We start from the raw sequence: 16,724 nt of genomic DNA on the forward strand, positions 1-16,724 counted from the left end.
GCAATTATCCTAACCGTTGGACTACAAACGCAATTTCATTATATGGTACTTTCTTTTATAACGCTATGACATTTACATTCTCAACCGGGAATGTCATAATGTTATTGAGAATATGAATTATGTAATTTTCGAATCTCTATTTAGGTGAGGCCTAAGCGCATATCCTTAAACAATTCTTGGATTCAATGCAATATTTCATCTTGTTTGTCTTCCTTAGGTTCGAACCAAAGACCTTCTTATGAAATTCAATGAGTAAGTTAAAAACAATAAATAATTAACAGAATATTTTTTACAAAAGTATACACTGACGGGGTCCATGTGTATTTATAAAAAGTAAGTGATATAATAGAGGTAATGTATAAAAAATAATAAAATTACAAAAATCAAAATAATACGAAGCTTTCATTTCAAGTTTCAACCGATTGAACAACTTGTTTTAGTAGATATTTTAAAAATATTAAGAGGTGAATAAATTGATATCAAAATTACAAACTGGTAAAATATAAAAGTTTTTAATAGAAGTGTGAATATAAATTTTATTTAAAAAAATATATATAAGGAATTTATATAATAAATTAATTTGAAAAGAGTTTAGTCCATAGGGTTGCTTAAATCGAGAAGCAAAACTTAACGAAATTAGCTCTAGGGCTTAATTCGAGAGGCTTAACGAATGCAAAGGTAATGCGTTTGCCGGGAGTTAAACCGGTCTATTGCTTGGAAGGCAATTATCCTAACGTTGGACTACAAACGCAATTTCATTATATGGTACTTTCTTTGTATAACGCTATGACATTTACATTCTCAACCGGGAATGTCATAATGTTATTGAGAATATGAATTATGTAATTTTCGAATCTCTATATCTAGGTGAGGCCTAAGCGCATATCCTTAAACAATTCTTGGATTCAATGCAATATTTCATCTTGTTTGTCTTCCTTAGGTTCAAACCAAAGACCTTCTTATGAAATTCAATGAGTAAGTTAAAAACAATAAATAATTAACAGAATATTTTTTACAAAAGTATACACTGACGGGGTCCATGTATATTTATTAAAAAGTAAGTGATATAATAGAGGGTAATGTATAAAAAATAATAAAAATTACAAAAATCAAATAATACGAAGCTTTCATTTCAAGTTTCAACAACCGATTGAACAACTTGTTTTAGTAGATATTTTAAAAATATTAAGAGGTGAATAAATTGATATCAAAATTACAAACTGGTAAAATATAAAAGTTTGTTTAATAGAAGTGTGAATATAATTTTATTTAAAAAATATATATAAATGGAATTTTATAATAAAATTATTAAATTTGAAAAGAGTTTAGTCCATAGGGTTGATTAAATCGAGAAGCAAAACTTAACGAAATTACTCTAGGCTTGCTTAATTCGAGAGGCTTAACGAATGCAAAGGTAATGCGTTTGCCGGAGTTAAACCCGGTTCTATTGCTTGGAAGGCAATTATCCTAACCGTTGGACTACAAACGCAATTTCATTATATGGTACTTTCTTTGTATAACGCTATGACATTTACATTCTCAACCGGGAATGTCATAATGTTATTGAGAATATGAATTATGTAATTTTCGAATCTCTATATCTAGGTGAGGCCTAAGCGCATATCCTTAAACAATTCTTGGATTCAATGCAATATTTCATCTTGTTTGTCTTCCTTAGGTTCAAACCAAAGACCTTCTTATGAAATTCAATGAGTAAGTTAAAACAATAAATAATTAACAGAATATTTTTTTACAAAAGTATACACTGACGGGGTCCATGTGTATTTATGAAAAAGTAAGTGATATAATAGAGGGTAATGTATAAAAAAATAATAAAAATTACAAAAATCAAAATAATACGAAGCTTTCATTTCAAGTTTCAACAACCGATTGAAACAACTTGTTTTAGTAGATATTTTAAAAATATTAAGAGGTGAATAAATGATATCAAAATTACAAACTGGTAAATATAAAAAGTTTGTTTAATAGAAGTGTGAATATAAATTTTATTTAAAAAATATATATAAATGGAATTTATATAATAAATTATTAAATTTGAAAAGAGTTTAGTCCATAGGGTTGCTTAAATCGAGAAGCAAAACTTAACGAAATTATGCTCTAGGGCTAGAGGCTTAACGAATGCAAAGGTAATGCGTTTGCCGGGAGTTAAACCCGGGTCTATTGCTTGGAAGGCAATTATCCTAACCGTTGGACTACAAACGCAATTTCATTATATGGTACTTTCTTTGTATAACGCTATGACATCTACATTCTCAACCGGGAATGTCATAATGTTATTGAGAATATGAATTATGTAATTTTTGAATCTATTTCTAGGTGAGGCCTAAACGCATATCCTTAAACAATTCTTGGATTCAATGCAATATTTCTTCTTGTTTGTCTTCCTTAGGTTTGAAAAAGACCTTCTTATGAAATTCAATGAGTAAGTTAAAAACAATAAATAATTAACAGAATATTTTTTACAAAAGTATACACTGACGGGGTCCATGTGTATTTATGAAAAAGTAAGTGATATAATAGAGGGTAATGTATAAAAAAAATAATAAAATTTACAAAAATCAAAATAATACGAAGCTTTCATTTCAAGTTTCAACAACCGATTGAACAACTTGTTTTAGTAGATATTTTAAAAATATTAAGAGGTGAATAAATTGATATCAAAATTACAAACTGGTAAAATATAAAGTTTAGTCGATAAGGTTGCTTAAATCGAGAAGCAAACTTAACGAAATTAAGCTCCTATGTTTAATTCGAGAGGCTTAACAATGCAAAGGTAATGCGTTTGCCGGGAGGCGAACCCAGGTCTATTGCTTGGAAGGCAATTATCCTAACCGTTGGACTACAAACACAATTTCATTATATGGTACTTTCTTTGTATAACGCTATGACATTTACATTCTCAACCGGGAATGTCATAATGTTATTGAGAATATGAATTATGTAATTTTCGAATCTCCTATTAGGTGAGGCCTAACCGCATATCCTTAAACAATTCTTGGATTCAATGCAATATTTCATCTTGTTTGTCTTCCTTAGGTTCGAACCAAAGACCTTCTTATGAAATTCAATGAGTAAGTTAAAAACAATAAATAATTAACAGAATATTTTTTTACAAAAGTATACACTGACGGGGTCCATGTGTATTTATGAAAAGTAAGTGATATAATAGAGGGTAATGTATAAACAATAATAAAAATTACAAAAATCAAATAATACGAAAGCTTTCATTTCAAGTTTCAACAACCGATTGAACAAACTTGTTTTAGTAGATATTTTAAAAATATTAAGAGGTGAATAAATTGATATCAAATTACAAACTGGTAAAATATAAAAGTTTGTTTAATGGAAGTGTGAATATAATTTTATTTTAAAAATATATATAGAATTGAATTTATATAATAAATTATTAAATTTGAAGAGAGTTTAGTCCTTAGGGTTGCTTAAATCGAGAAGCAAAACTTAACGATTTGCTCTAGGGCTAATTCGAGAGGCTTAACGAATGCAAAAGGTAATGCGTTTGCCGGGAGTTGAACCCAGGTCTATTGCTTGGAAGGCAATTATCCTAACCGTTGGACTACAAACGCAATTTCATTATATGGTACTTTCTTTGTATAACGCTATGACATTACATTCTCAACCGGGAATGTCATAATGTTATTGAGAATATGAATTATGTAATTTTCGAATCCCTATTTCTAGGTGAGGCCTAAACGCATATCCTTAAACAATCCTTGGATTCAATGCAATATTTCTTCTTGTTTGTCTTCCTTAGGTTTGAACCAAAGACCTTCTTATGAAATTCAATGAGTAAGTTAAAAACAATAAATAATTAACAGAAAATTTTTTACAAAAGTATACACTGACGGGGTCCATGTGTATTTATGAAAAAGTAAGTGATATAATAGAGGGTAATGTATAAACAAATAATAAAAATTACAAAAAATCAAAATAATACAAAGCTTTCATTTCAAGTTTCAACAACGATTGAACCAACTTGTTTAGTAGATATTTTAAAAATATTAAGAGGTGAATAAATTGATATCAAAATTACAAACTGGTAAAATATAAAAGTTTGTTTAATGGAAGTGTGAATATAAATTTTATTTTAAAAAAATATATATAAAATTGAATTTATATAATAAATTATTAAATTTGAAAGAGAGTTTTAGTCCATAGGGTTGCTTAAATCGAGAAGCAAAACTTAACGAAATTATGCTCTAGGGCTAATTCGAGAGGCTTAACGAATGCAAAGGTAATGCGTTTGCCGGGAGTTGAACCCGGGTCTATTGCTTGGAAGGCAATTATCCTAACCGTTGGACTACAAACGCAATTTCATTATATGGTACTTTCTTTGTATAACACTATGACATTTACATTCTCAACCGGGAATGTCATAATGTTATTGAGAATATGAATTATGTAATTTTCGAATCCCTATTTCTAGGTGACGCCTAAACGCATATCCTTAAACAATCCTTGGATTCAATGCAATATTTCTTCTTGTTTGTCTTCCTTAGGTTTGAAACCAAAGACCTTCTTATGAAATTCAATGAGTAAGTTAAAAACAATAAATAATTAACAGAAATTTTTTTACAAAAGTATACACTGACGGGGTCCATGTGTATTTATGAAAAAGTAAGTGATATAATAGAGGGTAATGTATAAACAAATAATAAAAATTACAAAAATCAAAATAATACAAAGCTTTCATTTCAAGTTTCAAACAACCGATTGAACCAACTTGTTTTAGTAGATATTTTAAAAATATTAAGAGGTGAATAAATTGATATCAATATTACAAACTGGTAAAATATAAAAGTTTGTTTAATGGAAGTGTGAATATAAATTTTATTTAAAAATATATATATAAAATTGAATTTATATAATAAATTATTAAATTTGAAGAGAGTTTAGTCCTTAGGGTTGCTTAAATCGAGAAGCAAAACTTAACGAAATTATGCTCTAGGGCTAATTCGAGAGGCTTAACGAATGCAAAGGTAATGCGTTTGCCGGGAGTTGAACCCGGGTCTATTGCTTGGAAGGCAATTATCCTAACCGTTGGACTACAAACGCAATTTCATTATATGGTACTTTCTTTGTATAACGCTATGACATTTACATTCTCAACCGGGAATTTCATAATGTTATTGAGAATATGAATTATGTAATTTTCGAATCTCTATATCTAGGTGAGGCCTAAGCGCATATCCTTAAACAATTCTTGGATTCAATGCAATATTTCATCTTGTTTGTCTTCCTTAGGTTCAAACCAAAGACCTTCTTATGAAATTCAATGAGTAAGTTAAAAACAATAAATAATTAACAGAATATTTTTTACAAAAGTATACACTGACGGGGGTCCATGTGTATTTATGAAAAAGTAAGTGATATAATAGAGGGTAATGTATAAACAAATAATAAAAATTACAAAAATCAAAATAATACGAAGCTTTCATTTCAAGTTTCAACAACCGATTGAACCAACTTGTTTTAGTAGATATTTTAAAAATATTAAGAGGTGAATAAATTGATATCAAAATTACAAACTGGTAAAATATAAAAGAGTTAATAAGTTCCATTAAAGGTTTAGCTATATAAATCGAGAAGCAGAAACTTTAACGAAATTAAGCTCTAGGGCTGCATGTTTGGTTTGCTTAATTCGAGAGGCTTAACGAATGCAAAGGTAATGCGTTTGCCAGGAGTTCGAACCCAGGTCTATTGCTTGGAAAGGCAATTATCCTAACCGTTGGACTACAAACGCAATTTCATTATATGGTACTTTCTTTGTATAACAGCTATGACATTTACATTCTCAACCGGGAATGTCATAATGTTATTGAGAATATGAATTATGTAATTTTCGAATCCCTATTTCTTAGGTGAGGCCTAAACGCATATCCTTAAACAATTCTTGGATTCAATGCAATATTTCATCTTGTTTGTCTTCCTTAGGTTTGAACCAAAGACCTTCTTATGAAATTCAATGAGTAAGTTAAAAACAATAAATAATTAACAGAATATTTTTTACAAAAGTATACACTGACGGGGTCCTATGTGTATTTATTAAAAAGTAAGTGATATAATAGAGGGTAATAGTATAAACAATAATAAAAATTACAAAAATCAAAATAATACGAAACTTTCATTTCAAGTTTCAACAACCGATTGAACAAACTTGTTTTAGTAGATATTTTAAAAATATTAAGAGGTGAATAAATTGATAGCAAAGTTACAAACTGGTAAAATATAAAAGAGTTTAGTCCATAAGGTTGCGTAAATCGAGAAGCGAAACTTAACGAAATTAAGCTCTAGGGCTGGCATGTTTGGTTTGCGTAATTCGAGAGGCTTAACGAATGCAAAGGTAATGCGTTTGCCGGGAGTTGAACCCAGGTCTATTGCTTAGGAAGGCAATTATCCTAACCGTTGGACTACAAACGCAATTTCATTATATGGTACTTTCTTTGTATAACGCTATGACATCTACATTCTCAACCGGGAATGTCATAATGTTATTGAGAATATGAATTATGTAATTTTCGAATCCCTATTTCTAGGTGAGGCCTAAACGCATATCCTTAAACAATCCTTTGGATTCAATGCAATATTTCTTCTTGTTTGTCTTCCTTAGGTTTGAACCAAAGACCTTCTTATGAAATTCAATGAGTAAGTTAAAAACAATAAATAATTAACAGAAAATTTTTTACAAAAGTATACACTGACGGGGTCCATGTGTATTTATGAAAAAGTAAGTGATATAATAGAGGGTAATGTATAAACAAATAATAAAAATTACAAAAATCAAAATAATACAAAGCTTTCATTTCAAGTTTCAACAAGCGATTGAACCAACTTGTTTTAGTAGATATTTTAAAAATATTAAGAGGTGAATAAATTGATATCAAAATTACAAACTGGTAAATTATAAAAGTTTGTTTAATGGAAGTGTGAATATAAATTTTATTTTAAAAAAATATATATAAAATTGAATTTATATAATAAATTATTAAATTTGAAGAGAGTTTAGTCCGTAGGGTTGCTTAAATCGAGAAGCAAAACTTAACGAAATTATGCTCTAGGGCTAATTCGAGAGGCTTAACGAATGCAAAGGTAATGCGTTTGCCGGGAGTTGAACCCGGGTCTATTGCTTGGAAGGCAATTATCCGTAACCGTTGGACTACAAACGCAATTTCATTATATGGTACTTTCTTTGTATAACACTATGACATTTACATTCTCAACCGGGAATGTCATAATGTTATTGAGAATATGAATTATGTAATTTTCGAATCCCTATTTCTAGGTGAGGCCTAAACGCATATCCTTAAACAATCCTTGGATTCAATGCAATATTTCTTCTTGTTTGTCTTCCTTAGGTTTGAACCAAAGACCTTCTTATGAAATTCAATGAGTAAGTTAAAAACAATAAATAATTAACAGAAAATTTTTTACAAAAGTATACACTGACGGGGGTCCATGTGTATTTATGAAAAAGTAAGTGATATAATAGAGGGTAATGTATAAACAAATAATAAAAATTACAAAAATCAAAATAATACAAAGCTTTCATTTCAAGTTTCAACAACCGATTGAACCAACTTGTTTTAGTAGATATTTTAAAAATATTAAGAGGTGAATAAATTGATATCAATATTACAAACTGGTAAAATATAAAAGTTTGTTTAATGGAAGTGTGAATATAAATTTTATTTTAAAAATATATATATAAATTGAATTTATATAATAAATTATTAAATTTGAAGAGAGTTTAGTCCTTAGGGTTGCTTAAATCGAGAAGCAAAACTTAACGAAATTATGCTCTAGGGCTAATTCGAGAGGCTTAACGAATGCAAAGGTAATGCGTTTGCCGGGAGTTGAACCCGGGTCTATTGCTTGGAAGGCAATTATCCTAACCGTTGGACTACAAACGCAATTTCATTATATGGTACTTTCTTTGTATAACGCTATGACATTTACATTCTCAACCGGGAATTTCATAATGTTATTGAGAATATGAATTATGTAATTTTCGAATCTCTATATCTAGGTGAGGCCTAAGCGCATATCCTTAAACAATTCTTGGATTCAATGCAATATTTCATCTTGTTTGTCTTCCTTAGGTTCGAAACCAAAGACCTTCTTATGAAATTCAATGAGTAAGTTAAAAACAATAAATAATTAACAGAATATTTTTTACAAAAGTATACACTGACGGGGTCCATGTGTATTTATGAAAAAGTAAGTGATATAATAGAGGGTAATGTATAAACAAATAATAAAAATTACAAAAATCAAAATAATACGAAAGCTTTCATTTCAAGTTTCAACAACCGATTGAACCAACTTGTTTTAGTAGATATTTTAAAAATATTAAGAGGTGAATAAATTGATATCAAAATTACAAACTGGTAAAATATAAAAGTTTGTTTAATGGAAGTGTGAATATAAATTTTATTTAAAAAAATATATATAAAATGGAATTTATATAATAAATTATTAAATTTGAAGAGAGTTTAGTCCTTAGGGTTGCTTAAATCGAGAAGCAAAACTTAACGAAATTATGCTCTAGGGCTAATTCGAGAGGCTTAACGAATGCAAAGGTAATGCGTTTGCCGGGAGTTGAACCCGGGTCTATTGCTTGGAAGGCAATTATCCTAACCGTTGGACTACAAACGCAATTTCATTATATGGTACTTTCTTTGTATAACGCTATGACATTTACATTCTCAACCGGGAATGTCATAATGTTATTGAGAATATGAATTATGTAATTTTCGAATCTCTATATCTAGGTGAGGCCTAAGCGCATATCCTTAAACAATTCTTGGATTCAATGCAATATTTCATCTTGTTTGTCTTCCTTAGGTTCAAACCAAAGACCTTCTTATGAAATTCAATGAGTAAGTTAAAAACAATAAATAATTAACAGAATATTTTTTACAAAAGTATACACTGACGGGGTCCATGTGTATTTATGAAAAAGTAAGTGATATAATAGAGGGTAATGTATAAACAAATAATAAAAATTACAAAAATCAAAATAATACGAAGCTTTCATTTCAAGTTTCAACAACCGATTGAACCAACTTGTTTTAGTAGATATTTTAAAAATATTAAGAGGTGAATAAATTGATATCAAAATTACAAACTGGTAAAATATAAAAGTTTGTTTAATAGAAGTGTGAATATAAATTTTATTTAAAAAATATATATAAAATGGAATTTATATAATAAATTATTAAATTTGAAAAGAGTTTAGTCCATAGGGTTGCTTAAATCGAGAAGCAAAACTTAACGAAATTATGCTCTAGGGCTAATTCGAGAGGCTTAACGAATGCAAAGGTAATGCGTTTGCCGGGAGTTGGACCCGGGTCTATTGCTTGGAAGGCAATTATCCTAACCGTTGGACTACAAACGCAATTTCATTATATGGTACTTTCTTTGTATAACGCTATGACATTTACATTCTCAACCGGGAATTTCATAATGTTATTGAGAATATGAATTATGTAATTTTCGAATCTCTATATCTAGGTGAGGCCTAAGCGCATATCCTTAAACAATTCTTGGATTCAATGCAATATTTCATCTTGTTTGTCTTCCTTAGGTTCGAACCAAAGACCTTCTTATTAAATTCAATGAGTAAGTTAAAAACAATAAATAATTAACAGAATATTTTTTACAAAAGTATACACTGACGGGGTCCATGTGTATTTATGAAAAAGTAAGTGATATAATAGAGGGTAATGTATAAACAAATAATAAAAATTACAAAAATCAAAATAATACGAAGCTTTCAATTTCAAGTTTCAACAACCGATTGAACCAACTTGTTTTAGTAGATATTTTAAAAATATTAAGAGGTGAATAAATTGATATCAAAATTACAAACTGGTAAAATATAAAAGAGTTTAGTCCATAAGGTTGCTTAAATCGAGAAGCGAAACTTAACGAAATTAAGCTCTAGGGCTGCATGTTTGGTTTGCTTAATTCGACAGGCTTAACGAATGCAAAGGTAATGCGTTTGCCAGGAGTCGAACCCAGGTCTATTGCTCGGAAGGCAATTATCCTAACCGTTGGACTACAAACGCAATTTCATTATATGGTACTTTCTTTGTATAACGCTATGACATCTACATTCTCAACCGGGAATGTCATAATGTTATTGAGAATATGAATTATGTAATTTTCGAATCCCTATTTCTAGGTGAGGCCTAAACGCATATCCTTAAACAATTCTTGGATTCAATGCAATATTTCATCTTGTTTGTCTTCCTTAGGTTTGAACCAAAGACCTTCTTATGAAATTCAATGAGTAAGTTAAAAACAATAAATAATTAACAGAATATTTTTTACAAAAGTATACACTGACGGGGTCTATGTGTATTTATTAAAAAGTAAGTGATATAATAGAGGGTAATGTAGAAAAAAATAATAAAAATTACAAAAATCAAATAATACGAAACTTTCATTTCAAGTTTCAACAACCGATTGAACAAACTTGTTTTAGTAGATATTTTAAAAATATTAAGAGGTGAATAAATTGATATCAAAATTACAAACTGGTAAAATATAAAAGAGTTTAGTCCATAAGGTTGCTTAAAATCGAGAAGCGAAACTTAACGAAATTAAGCTCTAGGGCTGCATGTTTGGTTTGCGTAATTCGAGAGGCTTAACGAATGCAAAGGTAATGCGTTTGCCGGGAGTTGAACCCAGGTCTATTGCTTGGAAGGCAATTATCCTAACCGTTGGACTACAAACACAATTTCATTATATGGTACTTTCTTTGTATAACGCTATGACATCTACATTCTCAACCGGGAATGTCATAATGTTATTGAGAATATGAATTATGTAATTTTCGAATCCCTATTTCTAGGTGAGGCCTAAACGCATATCCTTAAACAATCCTTGGATTCAATGCAATATTTCTTCTTGTTTGTCTTCCTTAGGTTTGAACCAAAGACCTTCTTATGAAATTCAATGAGTAAGTTAAAAACAATAAATAATTAACAGAAAAATTTTTACAAAAGTATACACTGACGGGGTCCATGTGTATTTATGAAAAAGTAAGTGATATAATAGAGGGTAATGTATAAACAAATAATAAAAATTACAAAAATCAAAATAATACAAAGCTTTCATTTCAAGTTTCAACAACCGATTGAACCAACTTGTTTTAGTAGATATTTTAAAAATATTAAGAGGTGAATAAATTGATATCAAAATTACAAGCTGGTAAAATATAAAAGTTTGTTTAATGGAAGTGTGAATATAAATTTTATTTTACAAAAATATATATAAAATTGAATTTATATAATAAATTATTAAAATTGAAGAGAGTTTAGTCCTTAGGGTTGCTTAAATCGAGAAGCAAAACTTAACGAAATTATGCTCTAGGGCTAATTCGAGACGCTTAACGAATGCAAAGGTAATGCGTTTGCCGGGAGTTGAACCCCGGGTCTATTGCTTGGAAGGCAATTATCCTAACCGTTGGACTACAAACGCAATTTCATTATATGGTACTTTCTTTGTATAACGCTATGACATCTACATTCTCAACCGGGAATGTCATAATGTTATTGAGAATATGAATTATGTAATTTTCGAATCCCTATTTCTAGGTGAGGCCTAAACGCATATCCTTAAACAATCCTTGGATTCAATGCAATATTTCTTCTTGTTTGTCTTCCTTAGGTTTGAACCAAAGACCTTCTTATGAAATTCAATGAGTAAGTTAAAAACAATAAATAATTAACAGAAATTTTTTTACAAAAGTATACACTGACGGGGTCCATGTGTATTTATGAAAATGTAAGTGATATAATAGAGGGTAATGTATAAACAAATAATAAAAATTACAAAAATCAAAATAATACGAAGCTTTCATTTCAAGTTTCAACAACCGATTGAAACAACTTGTTTTAGTAGATATTTTAAAAATATTAAGAGGTGAATAAATTGATATCAAAATTACAAACTGGTAAAATATAAAAGAGTTTAGTCCATAAGGTTGCTTAAATCGAGAAGTGAAACTTAACCAAATAGGCTACATGTTTGGTTTGCTTAATTCGAGAGGCTTAACGAATGCAAAGGTAATGCATTTGCCGGGAGTTGAACCCAGGTCTATTGCTTGGAAGGCAATTATCCTAATTGTTAGACTACAAACACAATTTCATTATATGGTACTTTCTTTGTATAACGCTATGACATCTACATTCTCAACCGGGAATGTTATAATGTTATTGAGAATATGAATTATGTAATTTTCGAATCTCTATATCTAGGTGAGGCCTAAGTGCATATCCTTAAACAATTCTTGGATTGAATGCAATATTTCATCTTGTTTGTATTCCTTAGGTTTCAACCAAAGACCTTCTTATGAAATTCAATGAGTAAGTTAAAAACAATAAATAATTAACAGAATATTTTGTTACAAAAGTATACACTGACGGGGTCCATCTATATTTATTAATAAGTAAGTGATATAATAGAGGGCAATGTAGAAAAAAATAATAAAAATTACAAAAATCAAAATAATACAAAATTTCATTTCAAGTTTCAACAACCGATTGAACAAACTTGTTTTAGTAGATATTTTAAAAATATTAAGAGGTGAATAAATTGATATCAAAATTACAAACTGGTAAAATATAAAAGAGTTTAGTCCATAAGGTTGCTTAAATCGAGAAGCGAAACTTAACGAAATAGGCTGGATGTTTGGTTTGCTTAATTCGAGAGGCTTAACGAATGCAAAGGTAATGCGTTTGCCGGAAGTTGAACCCAAGTCTATTGCTTGGAAGGTAATTATCCTAACCGTTGGACTACAAACGCAATTTCATTATATGGTACTTTCTTTCTATAACGATATGACATCTACATTCTCAACCGGGAATGTCATAATGTTATTGAGAATATGAATTATGTAATTTTCGAATCCCTATTTCTAGGTGAGGCCTAAACGCATATCCTTAAACAATTCTTGGATTCAATGCAATATTTCATCTTGTTTGTCTTCCTTAGGTTTGAACCAAAGACCTTCTTATGAAATTCAATGAGTAAGTTAAAAACAATAAATAATTAACAGAATATTTTTTACAAAAGTATACACTGACGGGGTCCATGTGTATTTATGAAAAAGTAAGTGATATAATAGAGGGTAATGTATAAAAAAATAACAAAAATTATAAAAATCAATATAATACGAATCTTTCATTTCAATATTCAACAACCGATTGAAACAACTTGTTTTAGTAGATATTTTAAAAATATTAAGATGTGAATAAATTGATATAAAAATTACAAACTGGTAAAATATAAATGTTTGTTTAATAGAAGTGTGAATACAAATTTTATTTACAGAAATATATATAAAATGGAATTTATATAATAAATTATTAAATTTGAAAAGAGTTTAGTCCATAGGGTTGCTTAAATCGAGAAGCAAAACTTAACGAAATTATGCTCTAGTGCTGCATGTTTGGTTTGCTTAATTCGAGAGGCTTAACGAATGCAAAGGTAATGCATTTGCCGAGAGTCGAACCCGGGTCAATTACTTGGAAGGCAATTATCCTAATTGTTAGACTACAAACACAATTTCATTATATGGTACTTTCTTTGTATAACGCTATGACATCTACATTCTCAACCGGGAATGTCATAATGTTATTGAGAATATGAATTATGTAATTTTCGAATCTCTATATCTAGGTGAGGCCTAAGTGCATATCCTTAAACAATTCTTGGATTGAATGCAATATTTCATCTTGTTTGTCTTCCTTAGGTTTCAACCAAAGACCTTCTTATGAAATTCAATGAGTAAGTTAAAAACAATAAATAATTAACAGAATATTTTGTTACAAAAGTATACACTGAAGGGGTCCATGTATATTTATTAAAAACTATGTGATATAATAGAGGGCAATGTAGAAAAAAATAATAAAAATTACAAAAATCAAAATAATACGAAACTTTCATTTCAAGTTTCAACAACCGATTGAACAAACTTGTTTGAGTAGATATTTTAAAAATGTTAAGAGGTGAATAAATTGATATCAAAATTACAAACTGCTAAAATATAAAAGAGTTTAGTCCATAAGGTTACTTATATTGAGAAGCCAAACTTAACGAAATTAAGCTCTGGGGCTGCATGTTTGGTTTGCTTAATTCGAGAGGCTTAACGAATGCAAAGGTAATGCGTTTGTCGGGAGTCGAACCCAGGTCTATTGCTTGGAAGGCAATTATCCTAACCGTTGGTCTACAAATGCAATTTCATTATATGGTACTTTCTTTGTATAACGCTATGACATCTACATTTTCAACCGGGAATGTCATAATGTTATTGAGAATATGAATTATGTAATTTCGAATCTCTATTTCTAGGCGAGGCCTAAGCGCATATCCTTAAACAATTCTTGGATTCAATGCAATATTTCATCTTGTTTGTCTTCCTTAGGTTTGCACCAAAGACCTTCTTATGAATTCAATGAGTAAGTTAAAAACAATAAATAATTAACAGAATATTTTTTACAAAGTATACACTGATGGGGTCCATGTGTATTTATGAAAAAAGTAAGTGATATAATAGTGGGTAATGTAGAAAAAAATAAAAAAATTACAAAAATCAAAATAATACGAAGCTTTCATTTCAAGATTCAACAATCGATTGAAACAACTTGTTTTAGTAGATATTTTAAAAATATTAAGAGTGAATAAAACGATATCAGAATTACAAACTGGTAAAATATAAAAGACTTTAGTCCATAAGGTTGCTTAAATCGAGAAGCGAAACTTAACCAAATAGGCTACATGTTTGGTTTGCTTAATTCGAGAGGCTTAACGAATGCAAAGGTAATGCATTTGCCGGGAGTTGAACCAGGTCTATTGCTTGGAAGGCAATTATCCTAACCATTGGACTACAAACGCAATTTCATTATATGGTACTTTCTTTCTATAATGCTATGACATCTACATTCTCAACGGGAATGTCATAATGTTATTGAGAATATGAATTATGTAATTTTCGAATCCCTATTTCTAGGTGAGGCCTAAACGCATATCCTTAAACAATTCTTGGATTCAATGCAATATTTCATCTTGTTTGTCTTCCTTAGGTTTGAACCAAAGACCTTCTTATGAAATTCAATGAGTAAGTTAAAAACAATAAATAATTAACAGAATATTTTTTACAAAAGTATACACTGACGGGGTCCATGTGTATTTATGAAAAAGTAAGTGATATAAAAGAGGGTAATGTATAAAAAATAATAAAAATTATAAAAATCAATATAATACGAATCTTTCATTTCAATTTTCAACAACCGATTGAAAAAACTTGTTTTAGTAGATATTTTAAAAATATTAGGATGTGAATAAATTGATATAAAAATTACAAACTGGTAAAATATAAAAGTTTGTTTAATAGAAGTGTGAATATAAATTTTATTTAAAGAAATATATATAAAATGGAATTTATATAATAAATTATTAAATTTGAAAAGAGTTTAGTCCATAGGGATGCTTAAATCTAGAAGCAAAACTTAACGAAATTATGCTCTAGTGCTGCATGTTTGGTTTGCTAAATTCGAGAGGCTTAACGAATGCAAAGGTAATGCATTTTTCCGGGAGTCGAACCCGGGTCAATTGCTTGGATGGCAATTATCCTAATTGTTAGACTACAAACACAATTTCATTATATGGTACTTTCTTTGTATAACGCTATGACATCTACATTCTCAACGGGAATGTTATAATGTTATTGAGAATATGAATTATGTAATTTTCGAATCTCTATATCTAGGTGAGGCCTAAGTGCATATCCTTAAACAATTCTTGGATTGAATGCAATATTTCATCTTGTTTGTATTCCTTAGGTTTCAACCAAAGACCTTCTTATGAAATTCAATGAGTAAGTTAAAAAATAAATAATTAACAGAATATTTTGTTACAAAAGTATACACTGACGGGGTCCATCTATATTTATTAATAAGTAAGTGATATAATAGAGGGCAATGTAGAAAAAATAATAAAAATTACAAAAAATCAAAATAATAAAAATTTCATTTCAAGTTTCAACAACCGATTGAACAAACTTGTTTTTAGTAGATATTTTAAAAAATATTAAGAGGTGAATAAATTGATATCAAAATTACAAACTGGTAAAATATAAAAGAGTTTAGTCCATAAGGTTGCTTAAATCGAGAAGCGAAACTTAACGAAATAGGCTGGATGTTTGGTTTGCTTAATTCGAGAGGCTTAACGAATGCAAAGGTAATGCGTTTGGAAGTTGAACCCAAGTCTATTGCTTGGAAGGTAATTATTAACCGTTGGACTACAAACGCAATTTCATTATATGGTACTTTCTTTCTATAACGATATGACATCTACATTCTCAACCGGGAATGTCATAATGTTATTGAGAATATGAATTATGTAATTTTCGAATCCCTATTTCTAGTGAGGCCTAAACGCATATCCTTAAACAATTCTTGATTCAATGCAATATTTCATCTTGTTTGTCTTCCTTAGGTTTGAACCAAAGACCTTCTTATGAAATTCAATGAGTAAGTTAAAAACAATAAATAATTAACAGAATATTTTTACAAAAGTATACACTGACGGGGTCCATGTGTATTTATGAAAAGTAAGTGATATAATAGAGGGTAATGTATAAAAAAATAACAAAAATTATAAAAATCAATATAATA

The 16,724-nt window shown here is 29.2% G+C and overlaps 11 non-coding genes across 11 annotated transcripts; all 11 read right to left on the bottom strand.

The window, feature by feature from the left end:
- Nucleotides 1-2,151: 2,151 nt before the first annotated feature.
- Nucleotides 2,152-2,223, bottom strand: TRNAG-UCC. The gene has a single exon. It is a non-coding gene; the product is annotated as a tRNA-Gly (tRNA).
- A 1,310-nt stretch (nt 2,224-3,533) lies between these two features.
- Nucleotides 3,534-3,605, bottom strand: TRNAG-UCC. Its single transcript has one exon. It is a non-coding gene; the product is annotated as a tRNA-Gly (tRNA).
- A 672-nt stretch (nt 3,606-4,277) lies between these two features.
- TRNAG-UCC lies at nt 4,278-4,349 on the bottom strand. The gene has a single exon. It is a non-coding gene; the product is annotated as a tRNA-Gly (tRNA).
- Nucleotides 4,350-5,022: 673 nt separating this feature from the next.
- TRNAG-UCC lies at nt 5,023-5,094 on the bottom strand. The gene has a single exon. It is a non-coding gene; the product is annotated as a tRNA-Gly (tRNA).
- Nucleotides 5,095-7,132: 2,038 nt separating this feature from the next.
- On the bottom strand, nt 7,133-7,205 carry TRNAG-UCC. The gene has a single exon. It is a non-coding gene; the product is annotated as a tRNA-Gly (tRNA).
- A 672-nt stretch (nt 7,206-7,877) lies between these two features.
- TRNAG-UCC lies at nt 7,878-7,949 on the bottom strand. The gene has a single exon. It is a non-coding gene; the product is annotated as a tRNA-Gly (tRNA).
- A 673-nt stretch (nt 7,950-8,622) lies between these two features.
- On the bottom strand, nt 8,623-8,694 carry TRNAG-UCC. The gene has a single exon. It is a non-coding gene; the product is annotated as a tRNA-Gly (tRNA).
- Nucleotides 8,695-9,364: 670 nt separating this feature from the next.
- TRNAG-UCC lies at nt 9,365-9,436 on the bottom strand. The gene has a single exon. It is a non-coding gene; the product is annotated as a tRNA-Gly (tRNA).
- A 601-nt stretch (nt 9,437-10,037) lies between these two features.
- TRNAG-UCC lies at nt 10,038-10,109 on the bottom strand. Its single transcript has one exon. It is a non-coding gene; the product is annotated as a tRNA-Gly (tRNA).
- Nucleotides 10,110-10,709: 600 nt separating this feature from the next.
- TRNAG-UCC lies at nt 10,710-10,781 on the bottom strand. The gene has a single exon. It is a non-coding gene; the product is annotated as a tRNA-Gly (tRNA).
- A 672-nt stretch (nt 10,782-11,453) lies between these two features.
- Nucleotides 11,454-11,526, bottom strand: TRNAG-UCC. The gene has a single exon. It is a non-coding gene; the product is annotated as a tRNA-Gly (tRNA).
- Between the last annotated feature and the right edge of the window lie 5,198 nt (nt 11,527-16,724).

This window comes from Ipomoea nil, unplaced genomic scaffold, assembly GCF_001879475.1.
Source record: "Ipomoea nil cultivar Tokyo-kokei standard unplaced genomic scaffold, Asagao_1.1 scaffold3275, whole genome shotgun sequence".
Classification (NCBI taxonomy): domain Eukaryota; kingdom Viridiplantae; phylum Streptophyta; class Magnoliopsida; order Solanales; family Convolvulaceae; genus Ipomoea; species Ipomoea nil.